The 17,211-nt window shown below is 36.9% G+C and overlaps 1 long non-coding RNA gene across 3 annotated transcripts in view; it reads right to left on the bottom strand.

The window, feature by feature from the left end:
- LOC310851340 overlaps window positions 1-17,211 on the bottom strand; it is an 80,835-nt gene that overhangs the window by 17,113 nt on the left and 46,511 nt on the right. The window contains exons 2-3 of one of the 3 annotated variants that reach the window (XR_014567717.1): window positions 15,841-15,900; window positions 1,496-1,572 (exon numbers count right to left, since the gene is read on the bottom strand). This is a non-coding gene — a long non-coding RNA (uncharacterized lncRNA). Of the gene's footprint in view, window positions 1-1,495; window positions 1,573-15,840; window positions 16,555-17,211 lie in introns of those variants that run through there. The other 2 variants (XR_014567718.1, XR_014567716.1) reach the window with 2 other exon arrangements.

Below are 17,211 nucleotides of genomic sequence, written 5' to 3' on the forward strand. Positions count from 1 at the left end.
AATTTTTACATTTTTGTCTTATTAAGATTATTTATCTATTTCAAGTCAATGAAGAATTTCAGAGTAACATTATTAAGTAATTTTAACCCTGGTACAGAAAGCTTTATTTAATAATAAAAGTTGCATGAGTAATGGAATGTTGACTTATTGCATACATTTCTAGATATTAACAAAAGCACTTGAGGAAAAATACGCCTCAGGTGCTTTAAAATATTGACAATTTTTCTGGCAATAGTTTAAATCTGAAATTAAGAAGTAGAAATATTTTGACAGGATCCAACCATACCATTTCAGAATGGTATATGTCTTTCTGGCTTCAAGCAGAACTATTTCTCTGTCTCCTCACAAAGGCAAAACACACACACAAACTGTAAACCTTCATTACTTTTTTATAGGTATTTTTTTTTATCATAGGGAACTGCAGACAGAATCACTTTTCTGCAGCTTTCAGTCAGTGTGCAATTATTTTACCAAAAGGTAAGAAGGCTTTGCTTTTGCCTTTAAAAGATTTCACAATAGCATGGAGCTTTTACTGTCCTAAACCTTTGTTGTTGTTTTTAAACATTACCATGAACATCAAATTTTAGTAACCAGAATTTAATAATGAGTAATAGAAGTGAAATATACAACTGATTTGGAGCAGGTGTGTGTTTTACAACAGCATACCTTACACTTTTAACAGGTCTTATCCCACAATGTTAGCTATTACATGAAATTATCTAAGGTACAGATTAGGTCAGAAAAATAATATCCCCAATGCCGTCCCCCTCACTCCACCCTGCCACCTCCACACACAGCTCTTTATGTCCTCTAAATCACATAACTTTTTTAAATTGACAATTTGGTCTTAAGAAACACCATTGCAACCAAAGCCAGTAAACCCAAAATTTTATTACACAACAGCCTATTTTTAATTAACTAGCCTTTTTAAAAAATCGTACTTTGGGGCTCAGTCCACTGGGAGCTTTCCAAGCACATGTCCAAAGAAAAGAATGACATTTGCAGCAAAGGCCTTCTACGACTACCATTTCAGCAGGGGTTGTTTGGCAAATATATCTTGTGGGACAGTCCTGCTTATTAAGACAGACTGCTTTATTTTTAAAATGTTTACCAAATCACTCTGGTTGAGAAATACTGTTTTTAGAATTTAATTATTGCATAACCAAAATAAAACCACCTTTCACCTGGAATTGTGTTTTTGCATTTTCTCATATGGATCTGGCTCACATACATACTAAGCATTACATACTGAATGTTACGTTATTCTTAGGCTTTTCATGGGGTAACTCAATGTCTGCTTAACCATCCTTTCACACTTTGCTAGATGCTAGAACAACCTTAACTCGTTTTTTTCTGTATACAATACCTTACACAAAAATAACAGTCAGGGTTTACATGGTTTATTAGTCTAAAGGCCAAATAATATATTATGGAACTATGGTGTAACTATTTTCTTATCCCATCAAAAAAATTAGGTAATAAACCAATGCCTTACCAGTAAAAGGAGGCTCATTTCTTTAATCCATCACTGGCATTTACTGAAACAAGGATTTCCCAACAGTCTCTGTAAAACTAAAGAGAGAGAAAAATAAATCTACCAGACAATCAGTTGCAATTACAAAAACTACTTTTTGTATTTTTAAAAACAGTCAGGACCCTTGAACTACAAAAGTTTGTATTACTATACCTGAAATATATATTTTTTGAAATGTGGGGCCTATGTTCTTCATCACTATAATCTGTGGGGGGGGGGTTGTTTAAACTATATACACTGCACTTTCCTCCTTTTTTGAAAAATAGAAAAATTGAAATCCTATATAATCTTTGTGTCTAGAAAATAAAAATAATATGAGTTGTAAGTAGTGGTTTGTTTTGAGGGGAGAGGAAATTGGAAGATACTGCTCCTTATTGCCTTTCCTATATCCTATTATAAGCATTCATTTCAAAATAAAACAGTTTTACTCTTATTTTTCCTTTGATTTATAATACTGTATATGTTATACAATAATACTGCTTGAATGCTTACATATATAGTGCATAATTTGTTCCTGCAAGGTGTTCGCATTTTTTCTTGTACCCCTCTTTTGTCCGCAAGGTATTTCACAAATAAAATATCTGCAGATCCACTATTTTCATGGTTTGTTCATTTTTAATTTTTTTCCCCATTCACCATCTCAAACACATCCGTTATTAAGGCAATGAATGTGCACTGTATCCAGAATAAGACCCTTTAAAGGCTTTCATTTTATGGAGAATAAGTGGCATCCTTTTTAGTTTTCAAATGGAAAACTTAGGATGTAAGCTAAACCAGTTACTTGAAATCACTTTTTTCGGACTTTAATCTTCCAGAATTAATGTTGGTATAAATGTTGCCTAACACCCGCCCTTCCAATGGAGCTTCAGCTCCGTCAAACTGTTGCAATTCACATGCTCCTCCCTGATTTCGAAGGTGATCTCAAAGGTAGTGAGAACGAAGGAAACAGTTGGACATAACACTAACTAGGAAACACTTCCCATCAGTTTTTTGTTTCTACTTTTGCTGTGTATACTTTGGGCTAGTTATTAGCATTTTATATATAAAAACTATTTCCTGCCTAATTTTATTTTGTATCTTTAACTCGTCCTATGAAGAAAAAACCAGAATGAACTGAATGAGTAGTGCTCACAGATTTTGTACAATATCTCAGGCGGGGGTGTTTAATAGGAAAATTGTAACCCTTGAAAATTGATTCAATATGTATCCCTTGATTCAAAAAACAAACCAACACAATTTCTGTAACAACCTGTTGGTCTACAAAAACCTATCTATTGGCACAAAACAAGCATAGGCTCCAATAATGCACTCCCCCCCCCCGATTTATATTATTGTATACAGCAGAAATTTGGGGTACAGCCATTTCCTAGAAGCAGCAGACTAAGAATAACTGAAAATGCCTTTTGAAGATTATAGCATGGTGCTCAAAGAGCCTGATGTTTTACAAAAACCTCTTTGCTTGGGACTCCTACTAACACTTTTCAGGCTTCTTAAAAACATAGAGGATTTTGAAAATCTGCTTTAATACCTACAAAGTATTTTGTTTTCCCCATCTTAAGTCTGTGAGAGTACCTGCATTGGTTTCACTTTTGCTCCTGCCACTTTTGTCCTTGTTCCTTAATGGCCCAGAGTCTCTTAGGGCTTTGTGGGGTGGGGTGGGGTAGGGTGTTCACCTACTCTTACAGGTGCACACTTTAAAAATAAATTATTCTAAAGATATAAATGATGCTGATACATGTATATAATGACATTTTATTGGCCGCTCACTAATATAGTTAACTGGGTAGCTCACAAATATGAAACAATAAAATACAATATGTAAAATAGCATAAAAAGAATCAGAGCATTAAAAATCCAGTTTTTAAGAAAACATAATTTTGGGGATGAGATGAGCTTAAAGAAATTGAAAGAATAATTACGTCATGTAAATCTAAAGCTATTGCATGTACACCTAAACTGAAGGGCATGTTTCATAACTAAAACCCAGTGACAGTTACCAAATATCACTTTAAATATATCCACTTTATCCATTATATAATTGAATATTGCTTTTAAAATAGTGTCCTAGCCTTTTATTATTCTGACTGTAATAAAATATTTTTATGATTCTATGAAAATTAATAAATGCAACTTCATTTTTCTGTAAACTTCTAATTCCTAATTGTCTATCCTATCTCTCACCAAGACAATGTGAAATTAGGGGAAACTGATACTATCTTTCACCACCTTATAGTTGAGCCAAATCTCTCTTTCTATAATTTAGGTAAACGGCCTCTCACGCAACCGCAATCACTTGCTTCGGCTATCAAAGAGAGAGAGAGAGAACTGATATTTTTCTGTATCCCTCTTTTTCCCTCTTCCTATTGTGTCCTTGGCCATAAAACATTCTGGGCCTCAAAATGCTTTGTAAAATATTCTGATAAATTACATGCTTACCAGACCTACGTATAGGAAGCATAGCTGTTTAAAGCACATGGTTTGAGGCTCTGGTAAACACTCATTGCCAAAACAATTCCTTAACTAGCATTGCAGTCCAACCCTCCCCCCCCCCCTTGTGCTGGGCTAGGGTGTTGGTGCTTGGCTTCTGCCATCATCACTTCTCTGGTGTGGAGCTCCTCATTCAGCCCAAACTGAACATGTGTGAGTGAGTGCTGCCAGTGGGATCTCTGGCAAAAGCAGCCTGGCAAAAGCAGTCTCCAAACAGGGCATTTCAAAGAGGAGCTGAGCCAGCCTCAAATCTACTGGATCCTGAACCAGACTCACTGATGTCATATCTGGGCTCGATTGCTGTGCCAGCTTCAGGCTGACGCAGCTATTTCCCTAGCCCCTGCCTTCTCCCTTTGCCATTTTGAGTGTATCCAAGCTGGTAATGCTCTAGACCCACCGAAATCTGTCGACTTCATTTATTTCAGTGAGTCTACTCTTGAGTATGACTAATCTTGGTTACCACCCTATATTTGTCTATTTACAGGTTAGTGTCCCACATGGGAACTGAATGAAGAAGAAGAAAATCCAAATTCTTCTTCTTGTTCCTACTTCAGAACCTACTTGTTCTGAACAGGCCAATTAGCTAGTTAAAAAAATATATTGTCTGCCTGCCTGCATAATTTTGTGTCATAAAAACTGAACTATGCCATACATTTAAAGCACATTTAACACACATTTAAAATTCACGGCTTCCCTCAAAGAAACATTAGAACTGTAGTTTGTTAAGGGTGCTGGGAATTATAACTTGGTGAGGGGTCTACCCCCGTTCCCTGGATTCTTTGGGGATGCCATGGGCTTTCAATGTATGGTATGGACCCTTAACACTGAACACCACTCAAGATTCCTGCAAACAGAGAGCTACCAACTCATCCACCCAGTTCCTTCCTGTTGCTCCTCCTCTGTCGAGTTGTCAGGTATAGGGGCTATCCTATATATTCTCATAATTTATTTTCTGAATAACCTCTGGGAAATAGTTATTGCTTTTGTGTTCCTCTCTAGAACTGTGTGGGATAGTAATGCTGACTGGTGTATGGAGAAGGGTTTTTGATGCAGAATGGGAGCAAAAGAGAAGTCTAGCCTTTTCATTTTTTGTGCAGGTTACTTCATTTTCTTGTCAAATATCTTACTCTATGGTACTCTAATTCTAAGTAATTCTAAGTAAGTCCCTCACAAAATGTAAAAGAATAGGCCCAAGTCAAACACCCAAGTACAGAAGGTAAGTATCAGAATTAAAGACAAAATCAGTTTCCTTACTTCTTGCTTTGGAAATACTGTATTTAACAGTAATAAACACCAATTTTTTAAAAAATGCCTTGGACCCAACATCTGCTGCACCTTTACAGTGACAACAATCCAGACTGTAATTTGTCTAATCAGGAGCCAGAAATAATACACACAAGAGGTAGGAGAATAATGGGAAATTTGCTATATGGTGCAGAGTCCCAGGAAAGTTGGAACCACTCTCCTTGGTAATAAATTGCTGTTACACAGCAGTAAGAGTTGTGGATTATTTATTTTTACTTTTTATTTGATTAACTCTGGACAATTTGCAGCCACATTAAGAGAAGCAGGAAAGAAACTAAAAGTCAGCTATCAAATTTTCCAGAAATATTGTATCCTATCCCTTGCTATAAAATATCTGTCCATATAGAAGAATCTTCTGTGAGACCTAGGAGAGCCTAGAGCAGCCTTCCCTGACTATTCTGGCATGGGCTGATGGGAACTGTAGTCCAAAACATCTATGACAGCATCAAGTTGGGGAGGGCTGGGCTAGAGTGTTAGGCTTGGAGGTAGGAAATCACAGGCCAGTTTGCCAAACCTACTGGATGATATTGGACATGATACTACCTTTCATCCTAGTCTACGTCATGGATGGTTGTGAGGTTAAACTGTGGATTTGGGCTCTTTTTATAGGAATGATCAGTTACAAATACAAAACAATGTCTAAAGCAGAAAGGTTCGGACTCAGCCATGAATGAATTCTATAATGGGAGGGCAGAGAAGGTACATGGTAGCACTTATGGTCCTTGAAACAGTGAAGCAAGCACCTATATACCGGTAAATGTTTAAGGCAGCACATTTAGCAGGGATTAAATATCATTAAACTTTGTGTGGCATACTTCTGAATAAACACGCTTAGCATTGCATTACATGGAATGATGGATAACTTTGATTCAGGTCTCATTTGCAAACCAAAACACAGCTGTCCTTCGAAATTTGTATTTATCTAAATTTTGCTATGTAGTTCACCAACCAATGTTTAGAAAAAAAAATGCAAATATTAAGGGAAAGTGTGGATAAAAATGAATACATTGGTGAAATTAACACACAAAATGCATTATAGCAGGAGGAAATTGCTTCCAAAAATGTGCGAGTTAGGCTAAACTGCATATAAATTTTTTTGGGGGGGTATTACACAAAAATGTTGAATTTTCACCAGGATTTTAAAAACAAGTGACATGTTGCTGTAGATATGGAAAACTGAATTTAATATTGGAAAAATGAGAGCAGTGCCATAGCTACTGGGGGGGGGGGGGTCGGGGCTAGCTGGGGCTAGCTGGGGTTTTTTGCCCTGGGTGAAGCTTGTGTGTGTGTGTGTGTGTGTGTGTGTGTGTACAGAAATGTGCATGGGGTGTCTGCCAAACAGGGTCTTTGACCAGGGTGAAATAAAGCCTAGTTTCAGCTCTGCTGAGAGAACTGAAATTGACAGATTATGTCATCCTAAACAACAACACATTTTAACCAGGCCATAGACTATCTAACTTTCCCTGAGCCTACCCAGCCCTCCAAAAGAAAGTATAAAAATATTTATACTTACTTGTGTATGCATTCAATGAACTGCTTTTGCCAGGGTCTCCTCTAGTAGTGACTGCTTTAAACTCATCTCTCTAGCAAGAGATTTTAAATGACTAGACTGAAGCAGGGGGGATTCGATTAACAGCTGAACTGGTGGTGACAGAATAACCACCACTCTCAAAGCGGGTAAGAGGGTGGGTTCTTTTTCTTACTCCTGTCTTTGTAGTTCTTTGTGTTTTGAAAATTTGAAATTTTGGTTTCAAAGGGGGCATTATTTACGGCATCTCGGGCTGACATAATTGTTGGGCCTCTTCCTGGACCCTCTCAGCAGAATGGAGGGGTGTTAGTTCCAATAAATCCAAGCTATCTCCATCCCTGCCCCATCTTTGGAATGTCCCATTTTGTGGTCTACTGTCTCTAAAACGCTAGACTTATGGGGGCTGCCAGGGCATAGATACCAGCCACCATTGGAGGGACACTTTTGTCTCATCCTTATATTCTCCAACCAGTGGATCTGGGAGTTAGGGATGCCTTGGAAGACAAATTTCACTACACCTTGGGTTTCCATGTTTTATAGAGTCTGTAATTGATTCCATGATGCATGAAGATCACTGACATCTTGAACCTGCCTAATCAGCCTTATATAGGTATTACCTGTTGAGCCTATAAAAATATTTCTGACATGTTCAAAAAGGGGATCTTCCCAAGTTTTGAACAGTTCAATTAAAAGATTCATATTTTTGATAACCTGTCTGAAACTTAAATTCAAGTGCGTAGTTCATGTTCCCTCCCTCACTATTCTGATTTCTCGTTGTGTGCCTTTTGATGGTTTGGTCAAGTTATTAAGGGTAAAAGGAAGGGTAGAATGAAAATGAATAGGACAGTTGATATGCTGGTTTTTTTGTTTTTTTAATAAACAAACTCAAAAGACTGTATTGTAAAAAATGTTGACTGGAGTGCTCACAATTACCAAAAGTACTATTACAAGTCTTCTAAATGAGTAAATATAAAATATACCACTATTATACCAATATACCAATATACTCTATTTTTTATTTGTGTGCTGGCAAACAAGTGGCATGAACAAGACAAGCACAACTAGATTGGGGGTGGGGGGAGTTACCTGACACAAGCTGTATGAACTCAGGCACACCATTTTGAGGAAAAGCTAGCCTGTAAAATCTTATCCTTCTTAAACCTCTGTTTCCTACCACTCGTAACAATAAAGCAACAGTCTGCTTCATGTTAATATAGCATAGCACAATTTTCCAGTTGGTTGAGGAAATGAAATATTCCCCTCTTAATAACAAATTAGGAAACTCCCTGAGTAATGTTTTTAAATGTCTTAACCAAACATTTTAATAATAAACAGTTCTGTCATAAACTAGAAAAAAGGTAAATTTACAAGCTTTTAATGCAGGACTGGATTATGACTGTTTGAGGCCCTAAGCACGTAAAAGATTTTGGTGTCCCCCTATATATTTAATTCAAAATATAAACAATAATAAACCATAAAATACGGGACAGCCAACATGACCAAGACTTGAGCGTCAGTGGACAGAGTGGCAGCTTACCAGTTACTAAATTCTAATGTTGTATGCCCAAAATTAATGTATATCATTAATCTCTATCATTACTATTTTATTCCTATTTTTATTATTGTATCTATATATATACTTATGCATGTCTTTTATTTATTTATTGTGGGTGCCTTTTTGTAGAACCCGGTTCAGCTGCAGCATATGGTCCATGGTAAATTCAGCAATGGAAAATTTCTGTGGTGACCCCCTTCCCTTGATGCCCTAAGCACATGCTTATTTTGCTTAACAGTTAATCCAGCCCTGCTTAAATGCTTCACTGGTACCTACAAAGTGGAGTGAAGTCAATAGCCTCCACTGAAGGTCCCGACATGCGTGATGTGTAACTATAACTATGTGAGCCAGGTCTGTCGACTTATGCCTCTGTCGTGACACAGGGTTCTGGAAAAAGATGAAACTGATTTTGGTAGAATTTACTTTAGTCAGTGTTCCTTAAACGCTTTTAGGCCATGAAAGTGTTATGCTGTAATGGTCTGAGGAGGAGAGTGGGGTATTACAGACTGGCTTCTGTTAGAGCCTTGAGGGGGGATTTTTACTTGAAAAAATTCTGAACCACAGTATATCTAAACTCAACTCATGGTTTTAATGATATAATGATATGAGTTCAGTAACACTGGGAACAAGGCTATCCCAAGCAAACTGCAAAATTTCACTTGTTAGATGGAACCTGCCTACCACATATATAAATATTATGTTGTTTAGCAGCAAACCAAATACATCTATATCGCCCTTCAGATGTTGTTGGACTCCATCAGCCCCAGCTAGCATAGTCAGGGAAGGTGGGAGTTGTAGTCCAGCAACATTTGGAGGGCCATAGGTTAGCCACCTGTACATAATACATCACAGTGTGCTCCCAGTACATACTGGGAAATGTTCTAGAGTTATCTTGGAGCTGCATGTGGTGGTGATATGGCTCTAATGGGGTCCTCAATATTCAAAGCTACCATACTTTGTTATCATTTGCCTGTTCCTGGCACTGTGATTTGAAATAAATGACTGGGATGCAAGTCCTATTGATCAGCAAAAATGGAACTTTGTTTCTGTGTTTGAGGACTGAATATATTTAGAAAGACAGACTTAAAGAAATAGATTAGACATTCATGATATGGGCTTGTTCAGGGTTAATTTATTTCAGCAGAACTCCTCCCCAAATAGCTAGCTATCTATCATCTATCTATCTATCTATCTATCTATCTATCTATCTATCTATCTATCTATCTATCTATCTACCTATCTATCTATCTATCTATCTCTATCTATCATCTATCTATCTATCATCTATCTATACATATCTGTAGACAGAAAGCTACAGATGATTGCGTCTTAGGTGGTACAAACACATAAAATGGTGCATGCATTTCACTTTTGCATAGCTAATGTGGTGCCTCCATATGCTGTGGGTTATAACTCCCATAATCCTTGAGCTTTGACCATGTCAGCTGGGGTTGATGGGAGTCCAAAGTCCACAACATCTAGAGGACTTTCTGGTCCAGTGATGGCCAAACTTGGCCTGCCAGCTGTTTTGCGACTACAACTCCCATCATCCCTAGCTAACAGGACCAGTGGTCAGGGATGATGGGAATTGTAGTCCCAAAACAGCTGGAGGGCTAAGTTTGGCCATCACTATTAAATCTGGTCTAATCTGATTATACTGCCAACCACAGACCAGAGCCATGCTGGCTAGGCCTGATGGGAGTTGGACTCCATCTAGACAGTCCCAGGTTCCTCAGCTCTGGCCTAAGGGAAATTTGGGCTTATATTTTTTGAAAACCATTCCTGAAATGGAGATAAATATAAAAAGCAAATGCTGATATGGTGTGAAGATCTTTCATCTAAAGAGGACCTGTCCTGTTCCATGCCCAAAGAAGCTCTTGGATTCCTGGCCCATGACTACAACAGAAATTGGCTTCATAAACCTTAAGAGGCAGGAGTAACTTAAATTTATTTTCCCCTCAATTTTCCCCTTAAGGCGTGTTTATGTAATCAGGAGCTTATCATATTACAATCTGAGCATATCCTACAACCCTGCCTGTAAGTTTATACAGTATGTACATCATTCCTAGTTCATTCAAAACCAAATATTAAACATTTTTAACCTTTGCTGTTGAAAAATAATTCTTAAAATTGCTTGGGTTGATTTATATAGACTCCAGTAAATATTGACATTTTGTCAAGGAGTTATACACAAGGTGAATTTTAATGAATTATTTTATTATTAATATTTTTCCTTATTCAAAAAGGCTTTTAATTTGTCCTAGAAACAATAACACAAGGGCTATTATATTATTCTTTGCTTCCTTGCAATATGATAGCATGGTGCTATAACAGAACATGCAAGTTGCTCTTTTTAAATTGGTAAAGAGTAAGGCCCAGATATTGAGACAGTACTTCAGATACATTTACAAATGTTTCCAGCTTATGTAAGCTTAAGTGATCACCAAGGCAGCGTTTGATAATATAAAGTGCTAGAATGTCGTTATATAAGTCATAAAGTCCCTTCTACAGAAAGTTTTGTTTTTCACATGGATTTAATAACAATTAAGATTTCAGTAACAGAGTATCAATGCTACAACATAGATTTGTAGAAATTAATATTTCATGGATATATGATAAAATGTTTGTAAGCAGTCTATTTTTTCTTCTTTGCTAATTAATCTGTGACAGTGTATATGTGTTCTAATCCTGGATAAATATATACTTTAAAATAGGATATAATTTTCAGAAACTAGACAATAAAATGGATTTGGGGTGTTTGGGGTGTTTGCATGTTTGGTTGTCATGTTAAGAATTGCCTAATAGATTTAATATATTATATAGCATAATACAAGATTTCTATGTAGATCAACAAACAATCATGGTTTAAATTACACTGTTTGAAAATTCTTTCAATTTACCTTACAAATGTATTATACGAGAGAATCTTATTAGTAGGCAGCCAGAAATTAAGCACATTTACTTAGAAACAAGATTAATTTGTGTTCTTGACTACTGTTTTAAAAAATCTATATACATTTTTAAAAAGGCATGAGCAGCCCCACAACTATAGTTTACATTAAAAAAAAAAAATCAAGACCCCTCGAAATATTTGTAAAAGAGCATTTACAGAAAATTCCTTTAACTAATGCCAACACTGAAATCAAATGTATTTTTGGTAATTTTCATTGTTCACATTTTCAATTCTGTTTCTCATATTAGCTTTTTAAAAAGGTAAGTCAATGAATCAGTTTGGAATATTTGCAGCAGATACACCTGCTATTCGAGCTACAAACTGGATAACTGCCAAATTTTAAAAATTTCCTCCCCAAAAACAATCCTCAATATATAATTAAATATACTAAGGGTATTTAATTATTAGGTGTAACATTTTAGAATTTGTAAGTTTTAACATTTACCATATATATAAATTAAGGAAATTGATATAAATGTTATTTGAATTTTCAAGTGATTTTTCATAGGCGGAGAGACAATATTCCTACATAAGTGCAACTCTATCTATCTATCTATAGATGCACATGTCTTTTTTGGGGGGAATCTTTTAATTAGCCATATGAACTTAAAATATATAACCTTATAACATATGAGTTGATTATTAATGCTTTATAGGAGCCAGTCCTGCAATATGTTTTTAGTTGCATATATAGGTGTATGTATTTTTTAAAAAAATTAAGGAACTATCAACAGTGGGGGTTTTTCTTTAGAACCTTTTGTTTATTTTTTAAAGAACGTTCTTCCTAGTTAAATGCTGAAGTAAACTAGAACTCTATAAAGTTACCTAGGAAAACAGTTCTTTTATTGCTTGTTGCTGGAAATTTTCCTTGTTTTTTTAAAAAACAAACAGACAATTTGTTTTGAAAATACTAGCATATTTTATTGTATTCATCGGGACTTATTCACAGGAAAGTAAGCATAGGGCTTGCAGCCTTACACCACAGTCCTGTTTATGTTGGTTCAAAAAAATAAATCTTGTTAAGTTCAGTTAAGTACTCCCTTCAGAGAACTTTGTCCGGAAAGGTGGTCTACAAATATAAAGAATAAATACATTTAAATAAAAAGTGGGTATAGGATTGCAATCGAACAATGCAATCCTATACATGTTTACTCAGAAGTAAACACTACTCAGAGTTCACTGGGACTTACTCTCAGGTCAGTGTGTATAGAACTGCAGTCTTCGTCTGCCAAAAACAATGGCCTTCCAGTCATTACACAACCAGAACAGATGAGTTATTTGGTCTTCAGTGCAATCCTATGCAAGTTCTCACAGCAAGGCCCACTGTTTCCATTTAAGGTTCCTCTCAGGAAAGTAGGCACAGGTTTGTAGCATCAGGTGCAGTTCATTCAAAAGAACTGCAGTTTAACTATTATTTACTTTTTTTAAAAAAAATGGACTAAGTAAAAGGAGCTATGCATTAATTAATTGTAAGAAGCTTTGATACACGTAAGTCTCATTCAAGTTCAGTATTGCATCTTACTAAGCTTCTTTTAACTGTTTAAAAGTTACAAATATCTGAACAAGTTTTGCTGATCTCAACAACAAGGGTTTAACAACACTGGAAGAACCAGACGGCTCTCCCCATCGCTCAACCTTTCCTCTCTTGCAGCGTATGAAAAGGCTGCTTTTGCCTGAAGGAGCACAATTATTCTGAGATCTTCAGAGCTATTATGCAATGTGTACGTCCTATGGGCACTGCCAAGGCCCCCATCCCTCTCTCTATCCAATCCCCCACACTTCTCCCTTTTTCTTCTATTATTTTTGGTTTTAACCACTTAGGCATGGCCTTGTAAACTGGCACTGTGAATTGCAAAGCTTTAATGATGATTTCCCCCCCACCTCCATTGTTTGTACTTGTTACATGTTTTCCCCCCCCCGAATGTTTTTTTTTTTCTAAAAGCCAATAAAAACCAGTGCATCTTTTTTCTGATGGCAACTAACTTGCTTTTAAAATTACTGTCTTTTTGTTTTCAGTACTATTCAGGGCTGTATTAAATTACTGAAAAAATATTTATGCAGCAGTAATCAAACCCCTGGTTATAAAATAAAGTTGAATAGGATTACTTTAGAGCAAAATAATCTTTTAAAACCTACCTTTAAATGCCAGTTGTTTTTAACAGAGTAGAATTTTATATCTCAAAACAGTATATATGGGCTATGTTGGAATTCTCTAAACTTTATAATTTAAGAAAATGAATGTAACACAATTCAGATATTAATGTAGGAAATTTAAGCTTTCCAACTTTTATGTTATCTCCCTTATTCCACATTACAAAAATCTACTTGCACATGAGGCTTAAAAACATACCTGATTACTTAGGTTTGTCCTTGTCCAATTTATTTTGTCTTTAAACTAATTGCAAACTTTGTTGTTACAATCAGCAGGGAACAGCAATTTTGCATCATCTGCTTAAAACCCTGCACCCAGCCGTCACAACTAAAGCTAGGGGAGTTAAGATAAACATGTATTATGTCTGAAAGGAGGTTTCAGAACCCTACACTTTAAAAAGATATGCAAGTAATTACTGGGTCACAATCTCCAAGGCTGATTCCGTCACTTGGACCTGTGGATAAGGAGAAACCTCTTGAGATTTCAGTCTCTCAAAGCCCCAGACTCAGCTGGTTTGAGCGTACCATTATCAGGAGAGGGCTGATGGGCAGAAGCTCAGAGCTCCACTCGGCAGAACAAGCACACCTCCCCCCCCCCCAAAAAAAAAACACCATAGCGGAGCTGGCTTGCCACTTTGTTAAGCAATTTAAGTAGTGCACACTACTGTCTTGGGAAGCAGGGACATAATAAGACCATAGTCTTAGGGCTATGACTTCTAAAGCACATGACTTTGCCCAACGTATCCTAGGAACTTCACTTTGTCAAGAGTGCTGAGAATTGCAGCTCTGTCAGGGATAAACTACAGTTCCCAGGATTCCTTGGGAGAAGTCATATGCTTTAAGTGTGCTTTAAATGTATGGTGTGTATACAGGCTTTAATTAGCTGCCAGTAGATAACTGGTGGGATGAGGTGAAGCTGCCTTCACTTCGGCTTACCTGGGCAGGGCAGTGGTGAGGTTGTGGCTATGCAGATGCCCCAGTGGAGCCAATCTCACACTCTGGCATATCCACACAACCCTGACTTCATCGCAGCCCTGCCTGTATCAGGTGAGCTTCTGTAACACCAGTGCTGGGGAGGCAGCACTGCTAATTGCATCCCTGCATGGCTTTCTATTGCCAGGGATAGTCCTTCACTGCTTGAAGCACCCATGGAAGTGCAACTCTTAACCCTAACAGCATGATGGATTAGGAGGAGACTGTTCTAACTGCTGTATTCTTGCAAATGCGGGGTCTGTATCAGTGGGAGAAACCCTTTACCTAGTTAGGTATAGTGGCTGCCCAAGGTATAGTGCAGCTCTCAAAACACAAAAAATGACCTGACTTCTAATCTATTTCTGCATAATTTATTTTTCAACTATTTTTTTAAAAGTTAACATTTTTAGTTGTCTGTGTTAAGATATGTGCCCTTGTACCAGAGAAAATTCTGAAACATTTACTTTCAAAATCTATAATACAGGACTACAGAAGATAGTGTAATCCACAGCCCACAATATGAGGAACAGTTGAGGGACTTGGATATGTTTAACCTGGATAAGAGGAGACTGAGAGGAGATATGATAGCTTGTTTTCCGCTGCTCCAGAAGCTATGGACCATGCCTAGGACTCTAACCAATGGACTCTCACAGAAGGTGGGGGCCTCTCCTTCCTTGGAGGTTTTTAAGCAGAGGTTGAATGGCCATCTGTCATGGATGCTTTAGTTGATATTCCTGCATTGCAGGGGGTTGGACTAGATCAGTGTTTCCCAACCTTGATGCTCCAGCTGTTTTTGAACTACAACTCCCATAATCCCTAGCTAGCAGAACCAGTGGTCAGGGATGATGGAAAGTGTAGTCCGAAAACAGCTGGAGACTCAAGGTTGGGGAACACTGGACTAGATGACCCTTGGGATCCCTTCCAACTGCTGTTCCATGATTCTCTGACTCCTATAGGACTAAACCAACATGCATTTCAACATTACAGCATTATAGTTGTGCATAAAATTGCAAGTCAATAGGAAAATTACATTGTTTTTATTAATGACTATGCATTCTTCACTGTCTAGATATATCTGACAATTTCACTGAGATATGAACTATAGAATAAGACTTTGGCTAGTATACAATGATAACATATTTCTATGTTTTCTTCAATGTAACACTCACTTTCAACAGAAACTAGAAATGTTTTGTCTTAATATTTTGCTGCACTTGCAACTTCCACAAAGTTTTCCTCTAAGAGTGAGCAAAACAAAGTCCTTATGTCCGTTTCTCTGTGGCATAAAATGTTACTTATACATGTGAGGGGCAAAGTTGCTTTTATAAGTCCATGAAATAAATATATCCAGTTACCTTCCCTTAATCTTCAGCCTAGTTCTGGTTATCTCTCATCTGGAAGAGGAGGATGGGAGCCTGCTTTGGGAGTTAGATGAGCAAGGTATTATTTTCAGTTTACAAATCCATTTATTAGAGCACTGCGAAAAAGATGGTTTTGATGAATTTCCATATAATAAATGAGCTTTCCTTCCTGATTTTTAATTTAACTCAACTTATTTAGGTTCTAAACCTGCGAAAAAATAGTGTTATTGTTTTAGAAGATTTACAAATGGATTTTCTAAACTAGGTGTATGATGCATTCAAGACTGCCTATTCAGTGACACCAGTGCCAGATTTAGGGCAGTACAGATTGTTCCCCTGCATAGGACGCTGAGCTGAGGAGGCACCAAATAATTATAATATGAGTACCTACTGAGAAGAAGATGCATAAAAAGCAATTGTACCAAAAGGAATTATTGTGAAAATAAAAATATTTTGGGTGGCAGCGCCAAAAGTTGTCCTTGCTCAGGGCACCGTATTACCAAAGTCCACCACTGGTAAAACAAAAAAATCTGAGTGTTAACAGTCAGTTATCACTAGAATAACTATCTAGAATTATATCTGGCTAAATCCACTGACATTCTAGGAGGCTGAGCTCTGTTATCTTTTGCCCATAGAACTCACCAATGCTTATGAAGATCCCACTGACATTCATGGAGTGTTGTTTTTTTAAAAAAAGTGTGAGAGGGTGCTGGGGAGGGAGAGGAGGAATTGAGGGCAGTGGGGGAAGGGGAACGAGGACAGAGGTGCTGCTACCAACACAGTGACAGCAGGAAGAAGAAAGACAGCTGCAGAGCTGCCACCTGCCTCAAAATTCTCCTTTGAATTTTGCAATGCAGTTTACCAGCCAAGTGAAGTGTATGACAGCATCTATACTAGGATAAAATACATATATAAATGAAAATAACAGACAAGAATGAAGTATATTATATAAAATTGCATACAAAATGTATTAGAATAAATTTGCACTAAAATGCTGGTGAATTTTCACGGTGACTTTTTTATTTTTCAAAAAACCACAAACTGGAGAACTAAACGTATGACTAGAAAAATGAGAAACTGAGAGAAACAAAAATTGTCAGATTTGCCCATCCCACAACTTTGGAATATGAATACATAGTACCTTTGGTTGGATGGGCAGTATAATTGAACAGTATACTGTTCAGGGAAGTTTTTAATATTTAATGCTGTACTGTTTTTAACACTTGATTGGGAGCCGCCCAAAATGGCTGAGGAAACTCAGCCAGATGGGTGGGGTATAAATAATAAATTACTATTATTATTATTATTATATTATTATTATTAGGATCAAAACACCATTACATCTCTCTCTCTCTCTCTCTCTCT

The sequence above is a fragment of the Podarcis gaigeae genome (assembly GCF_964106915.1).
Source record: "Podarcis gaigeae genome assembly, chromosome: 1".
In the NCBI taxonomy this organism is placed as follows: Eukaryota; Metazoa; Chordata; class Lepidosauria; order Squamata; family Lacertidae; genus Podarcis; species Podarcis gaigeae.